This window comes from Microtus ochrogaster, unplaced genomic scaffold (genome assembly GCF_000317375.1).
Source record: "Microtus ochrogaster isolate Prairie Vole_2 unplaced genomic scaffold, MicOch1.0 UNK37, whole genome shotgun sequence".
NCBI classification, from domain to species: Eukaryota; Metazoa; Chordata; class Mammalia; order Rodentia; family Cricetidae; genus Microtus; species Microtus ochrogaster.
In genome coordinates, this window is record NW_004949135.1 from 619,695 (window position 1) to 632,963 (window position 13,269).

Genomic DNA, 13,269 nt, shown 5'->3' on the forward strand with positions numbered 1-13,269 from the left:
TTAAAGTTTTCATCTTTAATGAAATGACTTTGGAAACGGTACATTTCCATGACACCAGCACTACAGCTTTTGGGGTCACAGTAAGATACACAGAATTACATCCGTAATTACTATGAATGCCAACATTTCAGGCAGTAATTTCTGTTACATGGCAAACAAGATCAAGAAAGCAACCATCAAACAAAAGAGTCCCATAGCTTCAGACAAGGCAAATCCCAGGATAGCATATGAGAACAGCTGCTGCTTCAGTGAAGGGTTTCTGGCATAACCAATGATAAGGCTGCCAAAGACTGTTCCAATACCAGCACCAGAACCCGCAACTCCTACTGTTGCAGCACTGCACCAATGAATTTGGCAGCAGTATCAATGTCTCTGCTGATTACACTGGTCTGAAACTCCCTTCAGATCAGCTGACACGCACCATTCTGGGCCCCATTAAATACTGTAGAGCCCTCTCCAGTCCTAGCCTCGGGTCGAGATAACACTGCTGCTGAAATTGGTCTATATGCAACTCTAGATCCAGCTCGGATCAGAGCGGGGGTGCGGGCGAGCTTGGCGCAGGCGAACATCTTTCCTCCCGGCGGTGCGGCGTGGATGTGGGTGACAGGCGACGTGGGCTCCTCTCCTGCTTCCTCTCTCCAGAGGCGGCGGCGGCGGAGACAGAGGCGGCAGAGGTCGAAGCAGTGGGGCTCGAAGCCTATTAATTTTTGTGAGTTAATTTGGTCTCGGTATCCAGCTACTTTCCTGAAAGTGTTTATAAGCTGTAGTAGTTTCCCAGTGGAATTTTTCAGATTACTTATGTATACTATTATACCGTCTTCAAATAAAGATACTTTGACTTCTTTTCCAGGACCTTGGTCTCCTTCAGTTCCCTTATTGCTCTAACTAGAGCATCAAGTATTGAATAGGAGAGAGTTGACAATTTTGTCTTATTCTTGTTTTTAGTGAAATTGCTTTAAATATTTCTCCATTTTAACTTGATATAGACTGTGGACTTGCTATAAACGACCTTTATTATGTTTAGCTATGTAGCTAGCATCCCTAATCTCTCCAGGACTTTTATTCATAAAAGGGTGTTAGATTTTGTCAGTGACCATTTCTGCATCTTAGAAAACCATGTGATCTTTTTCCTTTCACCTTGTTTATACAGTGGATTATATTTATTGATTTTCATGTATTGAACCATCCCTGCATCTCTGAGATGAAGCCTACTTGATCATTTTGAATGATCTTTTTGGTGTGATCTTGAATTCAGTTTACAAGTATTTTATTGAGTATTTTTGCATCTGTGTTCATAAGGGAAATTGGTCTATATTTCTCTTTCTTTGTTGAGTCTTTATGTGGTTTGGGTGTCAGGGTAACTGTGGCCTCATAAAATGAATTGGGCAATGTTCCTTATGTTTCTGTTTTGTGGAATAATTTGAGGAGTATTGGCATTAATTCTTCTTTGAAAGTCTGGTATAATTCTGTACTAAAACCATCTAGCCCTAAGCTTTTTTGTGGTTGTTTGGAGACTTTCAATGACTGGTTCTATTTCAGAAGGGTTATAAATCTAATTAAGTTGTTTATTTGATCTTGCTTGATTTAACTTCGATAATTGACATCTATCAAGAAATGTATCCATTTATTTTAGGTTTATCAGTTTGGTAGAGTACAGGTTTTTAAAGTACATCCTTAGAATTTTCCAGATTTCCTCCATGCCTGTTTTTATGTCTCCCCTTTCATCTCTAATTTTGTTAATTTGGTTATTCTCTCTCTGCCTTTTAGTTGATTTGCCAATCTTATTGATTTTCTCAAAGAATGAACACATTATTTGACTGATTCTGTCTACTTCTTTTTGTTCTATTTTATTGACTTCAGCCCTGAGTTTGACTATTTCTGGCCATCTATTCCTCTGGATGTTATCTCTCCTCTTTTTGTTCTAGAATTTCCACATGTGAACTTAAGCTGTTAGTATGGGAGCTCTTCAGGTTTTTTCTTCTCTTTTCTTTTCTTTCTTTCTTTTTTTTTTAATGCAGCCCTTAGTGCTGTGAACTTGCCTCTAAGGACACTCTTCATTATATCCCTTAAGTTTGCATGTGCTGTGTATTCGTTTTTATTAAGTTCTAGAAAGTATTTAATTTCTTTATTTCCGTATTGACCCATTTTCACTCAATAGAGAGTTGTTCGGTTTCCATGAGTTTGTAGGCTTCATGCTGTTGTTGATATCCAGCTTTAATCTATGGTTGTCTGTTAGGATTCTGGGAGTTACTTAATTTTTTTTAAGAAGGTCTTTAAGTTCTTTTTTTAAATATTTATTTATTTATTTTGTATACAATATTCTGTTTGTGTGTATGCCTGCAGGCCAGAAGAGGGCACCAGGCCTTATTACAGATGGTTGTGAGCCACCATGTGGTTGCTAGGAATTGAACTCAGGACCTTGGGAAGAGCAGGCAATGCTCTTAACCACTGAACCATCTCTCCAGCCCCATTTACTTAATTTTGTTGTATCTGTTGAGACTTGCTTTTTTATCTGAGTATGTGGTCAGTTTTGGAGAACGTTCCATGAGGTGCTGAGAAAAAGGTATATTCTTCTGTGTTTGGCTGAGATGTTCTGTAACTCTCTGTTAGGTTCCCATTTGGTTTATACAGTATGGTTTCTCCATCATGTCTCTGTATGGTTTAGTCTGGATGAGCTGTCTACTGGTGAGAGAAAACAGGTACTGAAGTCTCCTGCTGTCAGCATGTGTGGGTCAATGTGTGATTCAAGGTGCAGTAGTGTTTCTTTTATGAACTTGGGTGCCAGTGTTTGGGGCATAGTGTTGAGAATTGCAATGTCCTCTGGATTATTCTTTTTCCTTTAAAGCATATGTAGTATTTTTCCCTATTTCTTCTGATTAGATTAGGTTTGATGTCTGTCATATATTAAAATGGCTACACCTGCTTGCTTCTTAGGTCTATTTGCTTGGAATATCTTTTTTTTTCTTTTTTTATCCTTTTACTTGAAGTAATGCCTGTCTATCTTTTATGCTAAGGTGTATTTCTTGAATGCAGCAGAAGGATGTATCCTTTTTCACATCTATTCTGTTAGTCTTGTGTTTTTGTAGGAGAATTGGGATATTCTCTGATATTGAGAGATATTAATGACTAGTGATTGATTGTTTATTCCTGTTTTTGTTGTTGTTGTTGTGGTAGTGGTGGTGGTATGTATGTGCATGCTTCCTCTTTTTTGATTTGCTGCTCTGAGATTATTTAATCCCTGTATCTTCTTGGGTGTAGTTAATGCCCTGGGGTTTTCCTTCTAGCACCTTCTGTAGATTTATAGGTAGGTATTGCTTAAGTTTGGTTTTATGCTTATTTTCTCCATGTATGGTGATTGGAAGTTTAGCTAGATATAGTATTTGTGTGGTCTCTTATAGTCTTCAGCATAGTCTGTCCAGGCCCTTCTGGCTTTCAGAGTCACTATTAAGAAGTCAGGTGTAATTCTAATAGGTCTGTCATTATATGTTACTTGGTCTTTTTCATCTTTTTCTCTTACAGCTTTTAATACTCCTTTTTTGTTCCATACATTTAGTGTTTTGATTATTGTTTGCTGAGGGGAATTCTACTTTTGGTCTAGGCTATTTCATATTCTTTATGCTTCTTATACCTTGATACACATCTCCTTTACACTAAGGACTTTTTTTTTTAAACAATTAATGTCTTCTTTGACATAATGTCCATTTCTTCCGTAGTGTCTTCAATGCCTGAGATTCTCTCTTCCATCTTTTGTATTCTGCCAGTGAGGCTTGCGTCTGAGTTTCCTGTTCGAGTTCCTAAATTTTGCATTTTTAAATTTTCCCCAGTTTGGGTTTTCCTTATTGATCCTGTTTCTACTTTCAGGTCTTGAACTGTTTTATTCACTTCCTTTCACTGTTTGCTTTTTCATAGATTTCTTTAAGGGATTCCTCCGTTTCCTCTTTAAGGACTCTATTACATTTATAAAGGCTAGTTTCAGGTCTTTGTCTTGTGCTCAGCGATGTTGCAGTTCTCAGGGTGCATTGTAGTAAGGCTGCCGGGCTCTAGTGGGGGCACATTGTCCTGGATGTTATTGATGGTATCTTCACACTGGCACGTAGGCATCCGGATTGGAAGGTTTTAATTCTTAATGCTAATATCTGGTTTTGTTGGGTGGGTGCTTTGTTCCTTGGTTTCTGATGTCTTCTCCATTTTTAGCAGAGTCGTGGCTGTGTGCTGCCTAGTGGGGAATTCTTATGGGATCCCGCTGGGTGCGGCAACTGGAAGTTTCTAGAGAACTGTGTTTCTAGATTATCGTGACTCTTAGAAATGAGGATGAGCCATGAGGTGATCTGAGGGTGTCCACAGGAGGGAGGAAAGCTGAATGTTCCAGCAAGATCTGCTTCTTCTCCTGAAGATGGAGGCAGAGAGTGAGGAAGGGCCACAGCGGATGGTCTGCCACAGAGCTGGGCGTGAGACTGGGGGACTGGATTTGGAGGAGAAGGAAAGAGTGTGAAGATCCGCAGTTAGCCTACCTGCTTCCCTGGCTGGAGCGGCCTTCGGTTTCCACAGGATCCAGATTTAGTCTTGAAATAATTAAAATCCGAAAAAGAATGAAAATCTTTAGAAGCAGAAGGAAGCCATCTCTCTCGCTGTACAAGACTGGGTCCTGCGCTGGGAAGGGCCGGTGCGGGGATGCATTATCCTCCACCGTGATTACAGTTTTACAAAGTATCTGTTAGTTAGAAAGGATTAAGGAAGGCTGAGACAATCACAACCTTAAAATTCAAGCCGCTGGCCCCATGATGCTTTCACACATGTTAAAAAAAAATGTATTTTTCATTGGTAGCGCCAAGGCATCATATTTTTCCCCATCAAAGAGCAAATAATTCCTGGTTTGCCCGGTTAAGCTTCGCAACATCATTTAGTCAGCCCAAAAGTCCCTTGACCAGGGGAAAGTCACCTAACCACACCCCACAACAGGAAAAATAAAGACTTATTGTGTAAGCCACTTTCCTTCAGCAGTGTGTCTGCTGATCAGCTATTTCATTTATTCATCATGAGCTGGAGCCGTCATGGCACCTTGTTTACAGGAAGTTCTTTCAGAAACAAGCTTTATGAGCTTAAGTGAACTTAACACCAAATCGCACCACTCAGAACCCCACCTACACCTATGTCTTCCGTCCTTACCTGACCAGGTAAGGAGGGAGGTGTGACTAGCCCTCCAGGGAACCATATCTCAGTCTGGAGGATTTCGAGCACTTTCAAACTAATCCGGAGCAATGTCACAAGCAGACCTGGGCGTTGTAGGCGAATGATGTGGCCTCTGCTTATAATGTTTACTTCCAGTGCTGTATGGAGCCTGTGTTGCCTGTTCGTCTCTCAGGCTTGTCAACTGAACCCCTTGAAGCCTGGGACCATGTCTATTCAATGTTTATATTTTCCATGTCTAGCACTGATTAGAGTTTACCAAATTATTATATTCTTAATTTTCTGTATTCTGTATTCTAGTGCCAAAAAAAATTAACAGATATTTTAAAATCACATCTACTTTGACAGCAAAAATCAGTCTGGGCACACCTTGATGACATGGCAGAGATGAGTAACGTGTCAGCTGGCAGTGGTCGTGGGTGGAGAGAGAGCATTTGTAGAGTCATGGGATGGTAGAAGCCTCCCCGGCAGGAGGGTTTACCCAAATTCCCTGTTATCCTTATTCATGTAATTCCCCTTCTGACTTTATACAAAACCAGACAGTTGTCTGGCACCATCCTTGTCTGTTACACAACCGAGATACACTTTCCTGCAAGCTTTTAATTTCCCCGAGCAAACAGGTTTTGGCTTTCCGTACCTTGAAGGAAAACAAACTGCCAGTTTCATGGGAGGGAGGGCTGGAGGTTTGTATATGGTAGTCGTCAAGGCCCAGTTCAGGCAGCCCCATCATCTGATGAATAAACAGGAGCCTGGAGGTGGTTGTCCTGCCCTGGGTCAGACAGGGTGCCAGGCTTTCAGAGAACTGGCTCTGCCTATGTCTGCTTTACGACTTCCAGCCCGGTCCACGGTACCTCATTGTTCTTTGGGGAACTCTTTGCTATAGAACTGAAGAAGTGGATCCTCAGAAGAAACAATTCACTGTGAATCAATTTATTCCATCACTGTGGCCCACAGGGAGAATGCTGCTGGGTGGGACACCGCAGCTTCACGGTGGAGCCTAAGCGTCTTATCCAACAAAGGATGAATTTAAGGATGGCCACAGGAGAACAATACTCCCTTTGTTGTGGAAAATCTCCTCTAATTTTTCTTCTGGTTGTGGTTGCCGCTAAGGCTGTTTGTTCATGCAAGTGTTTCTGTTTGTTCATGCAAGTGTTTCTAGCATGCCTTTGCACTTTGTCAGGGAAACTGGCCTTCCATTCTGCCATTTTGCAACAGGACTTCTTACTGTATCTCATGAATCTAATAATAGGCATTGTGACAACCACCTGTGCTTAAGATCATTGCTCCATGGGTTTCACTCTAATGCCAGCCTTCCTAGTGTCATGCCTACAGATCTGAATGGGCACACCCCTTCCTAACGACATGGAAATATGTCATTTAAAAAAAAAGAAAACGAAAACAACTTACTCCTCCTTGGACACCTTGTGACTGACACTCTATGAGACACAATGGTAACAAACCTGTTGATCATCTTTCCAACCCAGGAGTTGGGTAGATGTCTGCTGTCTGAATCACCAGGAAGCCCAAGGAAAGTATTTTTTACCATTGCTAGGCTTCGGTGTGGAATGGTTCGACAGTTTACACAGACACCAAACCAACAGATTCAGTTTCATGGGCTGGAAGGCAGCTGATTTGCCCTCCAGGTTACTGGTAGATCTGTGTGTCAGACACAATCCATGTGAGCACATGTGATACTTGACTTGTAAAATACACTATAATCTCAAATAATGAAAATGGAGGTAGAGACTGCACCAAGCAACACAGCGCTAAGATGGCTAAGCAATTCTTGCAGCAGCTTTTCTTATTTTTGATTAACTGCATCAGCCTAGGTGAGCTCAGTTACTTAATCTTTTTTTGTTTTTATTTGTTTGTTTATTTAGTTTACTTGGTTCATCTATAGAATGAAAACTAGTTACAACACACTGCCTGCCTTAAGACAACTTTTGACTCTTGAAACTTTAAGGTTCCTTAAAAATCTCATTCTGGATTGCATTTCCATATTAACGGTATAGATTTCTCCTGTAGGACTTTGGGCGTTTCATTGACCCTGAGATTTCAGTGGCGTTGCCTATAACCAGCCTCCGTCTTTGTTACTGTGTATTCTTGCTTCCGTTCCACACCAGTTCAGGTGGATTTGAAAAGTACCTCACAAAGGAATCGTCCCTAAGGATGCTCTCATGCCATGACAAGGTTGCTAGGCTAAAATCTTCATCCACTTGTAAAAGCCAGACATAAACGTCCAAGCTGACCTCAGCATGGCCCAAAGCATTAGCAGAGACGTCCTCTTTGTGCCACCCTTCACCCAAACAACAGAGATGGATCAACCATGTCACCTCCCCTGCTCATGCTCATCCAGAGTTAACAATTGCCCAAACGTAACTTGCGTTCAGCCCTGCTGGGTAAGCTGCTTAAAGAGATTTTGGAGATGGAACTTGGAAACAGTAACAACTAAAAGAAACGACTCTTGGGGATCTATTTTAATGATCATCTGCAAATGGTTACTATAGTGAACGTGTCATTAATAAACTGAGTTGCCCAATAGTCCTTTTAGCTAGCTGGGCTGCGCTTCCTGCTCACGCATGTTTTTATCACAGCCAGGCATAGTTTTAGAAAACATATGAGTCCCGACAAAGAGACTTTGAGTACAGAGAATATTATGTCAGGTAACACAACTTTCTCCCCAGTTTAATATTCTCCTTCCTCTCCCTTCCCAAACTGTGGAAGGACAGACTTAAAGCCAACTCCACATGTTGTTTCCTACCCCACAAACACAAACAGTTATTTAGCTTTGTATACTATGCTGACCAAAGATTTTATCACCTCCTTTAGCTTTGTGTTTTTCTAAGATATTTTTTATTATAATCTAACACACACTTTTTATATTGTATTTAACAAATATTTATAATACATAGTATACCCCAGAGACTATTCTAAGTACCTTAAAGATATTAACCCTCTAAATCCTTATAATACTGTGGTGGAAACTATTATCCCCATTTTCCAGTTGAGGATACTACTGAGCAGACATAAGCTTAAATAAACACCCCAAACTCACTGGTAGGAAATGATAGACCTTATTTTGAACTCAACCATGAGCCATATTGTTTGGTTTTGGGTTTTGTCCTATTGCATCCTAACTCATCAGATTCTTAGATACAATTTATATATAAATGTTGCTGAGGACCTTAAGTTCCTTTAGCAACATAAAAGACACTTAACATTGCTTTGTCTTTGCTGTCCCTACAGTCTGATAGCACAGGATACATAGTATGTCACTAGTTTGGCTTTTGGTATTGTTGTTAGTAATCCATTTGTGAATATATAATAAAGAGATCATGGTGAACTTTCTATAACTTGGATTTTCAGCAATACGTGGTTTTTGAGTCAGGGTCATTTCCATTTTTTTTTCCCAAGTTTTGTTGCCTGTCCTGGAACTAGCTCTTGTAGACCAGGCTGGCCTCAAACTCACAGAGATTCACCTGCCTCTGCCTCCTGAGTGCTGGAATTAAAGGTGTGCACCACTACCACCTGGCTGGGTCATTTCCATTCTTAAGAGTTTGATTACAACTTTGTGGAAGGAAGGGATACTTAGTCGTAGGGGACACAGATGTTTCTTCCTCATGGAGAACTAAAGGCTCAAGAGAAAAGGGCCCTAGGCTGGCGTGGAGATGTGAATAGTTCTTTTGGAGCTGAAGATGGGATAGATATGAACCTTGAATATGGAACTTGAGTGGGGTCTTTATGATGGAGGAAGAGCAATCATTGGAAATGGAATGAGGAAGCACATAGAGTTTCATTGGTGCCTCTGGGCTTGTACTTAAGAAGAAAAGTGGTATCGTAGATAGTGGAGTCCTCTGTCCTGAACCTGGAGAAGCTCACAAGAGAACCGTTGTTGGTCTCCTTGAGTGTCGAGATGCGGAGAGTGGTGTGGTCCTCTCAATTCTGCAGGGGACCTGGGTTTCTTCCTGGAATGGATTTTGTTGATATCCTTATTGGAAGGTTTTCAACATAAATGACTCTTCAGAGTGAGTGTTATTTCCATAGCACTACAAAGACATTGTTTGAATTTTGTGACTGTTTTTGGTTTTATGTATAGAGAGTTCTTTGAGACAGATTGCAAAAGATTGAAGTAAATAGGAGAACCTTAAATGTGAGACATACCCTGTCCCCTATGTTTACATTTTGGAAATACAGTTTCTATTAGCAGGGAAATATTGATGGAATGTTATTACTATCAACATGTAATGACTTTTAAGTTATTTTAATTAGTTATTAAATATATACCATATTAAAATGTTTCAAATTTTAATTTCTAGTATTGCTAGATGTTACTCATATAAATAGACAATGAATTGCCATTATTAATAGTTTCTAAAAGGGGGAGGGGGTCTTAAGACCAAGTTTAATAACTGATATGCTAAGGATACTGTCTTTTGAGTAATTCTGTGCAGTTCAATGTTATAACTGGATTTAAGATGAGAAAGAGAAGGGAAATGGATTATTGGGTTCTACTTATAATTTTCTATGTAGTTTCCTGGCTGCCAAAAAGCAAAGGGCTCTACAGGTATCCATACCAAGACACAAAAGCCTGGGATACAAGCCCTTGTTAAGCTGCTGCTACCAACATGGCAATTACCAAGCTCACTGTGGGGAACATACACAAAGGTGTGATTACTAGGAGGTGTGCCTGTTCAGGTGCCAACAAACCTGTACCCACCTCAATTACATTTAGAAAGAAAACTGTGATTTTATTTCTATTAGAGACTGTGATAACCTGAGCTAAAAGGATAAGAAATAATCATCTATTGCATGATGATATACATTCTATTATTTTTCATGACAAATTTGGCAGTTGAACAAAAGATTTTTCTTTTTTAAAATAATGACAGTTTAATCAACCAACTAATTTATCATGAACTGGCTACTTTTCTCCTAAGAAAAGTAATAATTAAGACAGTAGTAGAAATTCTGTCTTATACTTTCCCCCTAATTTTTTCATTTGAATATCAATTAGAATTTGAAGACACATCTAAGGTAAGTGCTGCGGAAAAAGAAGCTGACAAAAATCAAGACCTGACAGATGACATCGGTACAGTATATTGGTGCTGATACTGACGATTCGGGCATATCTACAGAGTCCTACCACAGAGACTATAACATTCATCAGGCAAGGGTCAGGTGAGTAGCCTTTGTATTCTGTAGGAGGAGACTAGAAAATAAAAGCTATAAAAATGTAAACTACAATCTACATAATAGGATGACCACAATATGGAAACCGTGATGCTTCATAAAATTGAGTGTAAATAAAAACCAAAACCGTTTTAGGGATCAGGAGATTGCTGAGCAGGCAAAGGTGCTTGTTGTCAAGTCGGACAACCCGGGTTTCATCACAGAAAAATTAAACTGGAACTGATTCTAAAATGTCCTCCCTGCTAGCTAGCTTTCATAATAAGAGATGGTGCTGTGTTGGATTCTGGAGGATAGAAGCCATTAATGGTCTTATTTAGAGATGGACCCTGTGTACTGCAATACTGCCCTAGAAGACAAGATGCTTAGTAGTGGCATTAAGGTTATGGGAGTAAGCAACCATGTTCGGATTAAATTTAAAGCTTGTTCCCTGGGAAATAATTCGTGCCCAATAGTGTAAAAGTTATCAAATTCCCATGGCTAGGCGTATCAGCCACTCTGGAAAGGAATCTACTACTATTATCTTGCTAGCATAGCAAGTCATTTACCTGTCAGCAAACTACCTTCTAAACACGGATTAGTGCTGCACTCAATCTTGCTCAAGAGGCTTCTCTCTACAGTGGTCAGCATTTAATTCACAGACTCCTAGTTGGTCAAACTACTGAGAATCAGTGACTGTTGAGAGTTAATCCCTAAGTGGAACATTAGGATCAATCTTTACTCTAAGGCTCAGTAGAGGGAGGAGAGGGGAGAACTGGAGAACGGGGAGGGACGTATGTGAAAGTCTGTCTTCTGAATGGGACATGCCACTGAACTCATGAACGTAGTGCAAGTAGGTTACCTGCACATGAAAGGCACAAGATCAAGCTGAGGGGATGAGTCAGCACTTCAAAAGACAGCAGTTTAGACTCAGTGGGTTCAAAAGAAGTGGGAGGGTAGAGAGGAGACATGAAGCGGGGAGAGCATGTATTCTGAGTACCTGGGGAAGTGGGAGGTGAGTATTGAGTGGAGATCATCAAAATACATTATTCCCATGTCAACAATACCCAGACTGTGTGGTGAGTATTCTGGGGTGCTATGGTAGAGTTTCAAGGCATACAATATATTTCAACCTTTCTTAGGAAGCATTAGAGTATCTATTGGACAGTACATAGGGTTTTTTTTTTTTTTTTAACGAAATTGTTTGGCTTCAACTTCAAAATAAACAACACTTTAGTACAGGGTCCTGTAAAAACAGCTACTAAGTCACTAAGGATATTGTGAGTGGAGGTGCTCCCTGATAAAGACTCATTCCATGGAAGCCACGTAAATACCCATGTTGCTTTTACTTTTTAAAGATTCGTTAATTCCATAGTCATTCATATGATGCTTTAAATGACATGAACCTACCTTGGGAAACTTGTAACAGTCAGAAACATAAATGACCTGCTGGACTTCCACTCTGATTTCCTCTCCCGCCTTCCACAAACATAAAGACGGGGCTCCTTTGCTCAGTACCCTGCATGCATCCCATTTGCCCACCCTGCTTCCTATCCTTGTCTTTGCCACATCTCTAGAGATGCCATTTTAACATTGTGATAGCTGAGCAAACAGACGGAAAAGACAGAGATTCTCAACCAGGAACGTACAGCTAAGTGGTGTTCAGCGTCCATCCCTCGTGCACCTGCACCTCCACCTCCACGCTCTGGAAGCTGAGAGCTGCAAAAGAACGATGAACCATCGGCAGGATGTTCTGTACTTTCAGTGGACACATTTTAAATGGTATTGTAATCCTCTTCAGTGATCTGAGGATACAACTTCTGGATGGGTTAGATAGTGCTCAGCTACCAATATCACTGCTTCCATAGTACTCCGAGTGTATATTTCTGTAACAGGAGCTTGGCAGTACCAATCTTTGTGCCCTAGAACCAACAAAGTATTGTGAAAAATTCTTTCTAAATGCAAAATGTTACACAGTTTTTTTTTTTAATGAATAAGATGCCCAAATACAACCTCAACCTCCCCTTTTTAGATAAAGATAATTAATTCATGATGTGGTAAATGGCCTTCGTTACCATGAGACATATGGTTTCATAAATACAATTGGTGAACAATTGAAGGGATGTTTGGATGTTTGTTCAAACGTTCAGTTCTAATGATGGCCCAATAACAAAGAGGCAGAATTTGCCAGAGCTCAACTCTTTCTGAAAGTTGTGGTATTAGTCAAGGAAGTTGACTGTGCCTACATGCCCACAGTGGCTCCTGCTTCCTGCTTTGTCACCTGTCACTCTCTCTCTCCTGGTATCCTGCCCTCCAGGCAGAATTAACCACCTGCAGCTCTTTCCACAAACATTTGCTCATTTATCTCTGTGTTTTTTGCTGGTTTGGTTTTACCATTGTTCAGTCAACAGTGTCCCGTAGTTGGCTGTATATAGTGACGATATAGAAAACGCTTACTCGTATGCTTCAGCAGGATAAACACTACCTACCTGTGAGTACTCAGCACTCACAGTGTGACTGAGAGACAATGGGCTATGTTTTGGTGAATCTGAATTGATTAGATGTGTACAGGTAGCACATAGCTAAAGTGTTGGACAGTAAGTACAACTTGGTGCTTTTCCCTCCTTGTCTTCGCTTCCCACTTCTGAAATGGTACTGTTGAGTCACCCACTCGCTCCTCAAGATTTCAGATGGCAACCCTTCCCTAACCTTGTTGCATTTTCTCCATTTTCCACCACAAATAGAACTCTCTTAAGACTTATCAAGGAACCTAGCAGCCCTTTCTTTGTTCACTGTTACAGCCATGATTGAATTTCTGTATATCTAAAAGCAAATGTTCCACGGAGCAACAAGCTCGTAGCACAGGTTACAGGGAATAAAGGACATCATAGTGAATTATTGACTTAGAAAATGTAC

General features: G+C 40.4%; 1 pseudogene; it reads right to left on the reverse strand.

The window, feature by feature from the left end:
* Nucleotides 1-671, reverse strand: LOC101987742 (annotated as a pseudogene).
* Nucleotides 672-13,269: the final 12,598 nt, after the last annotated feature.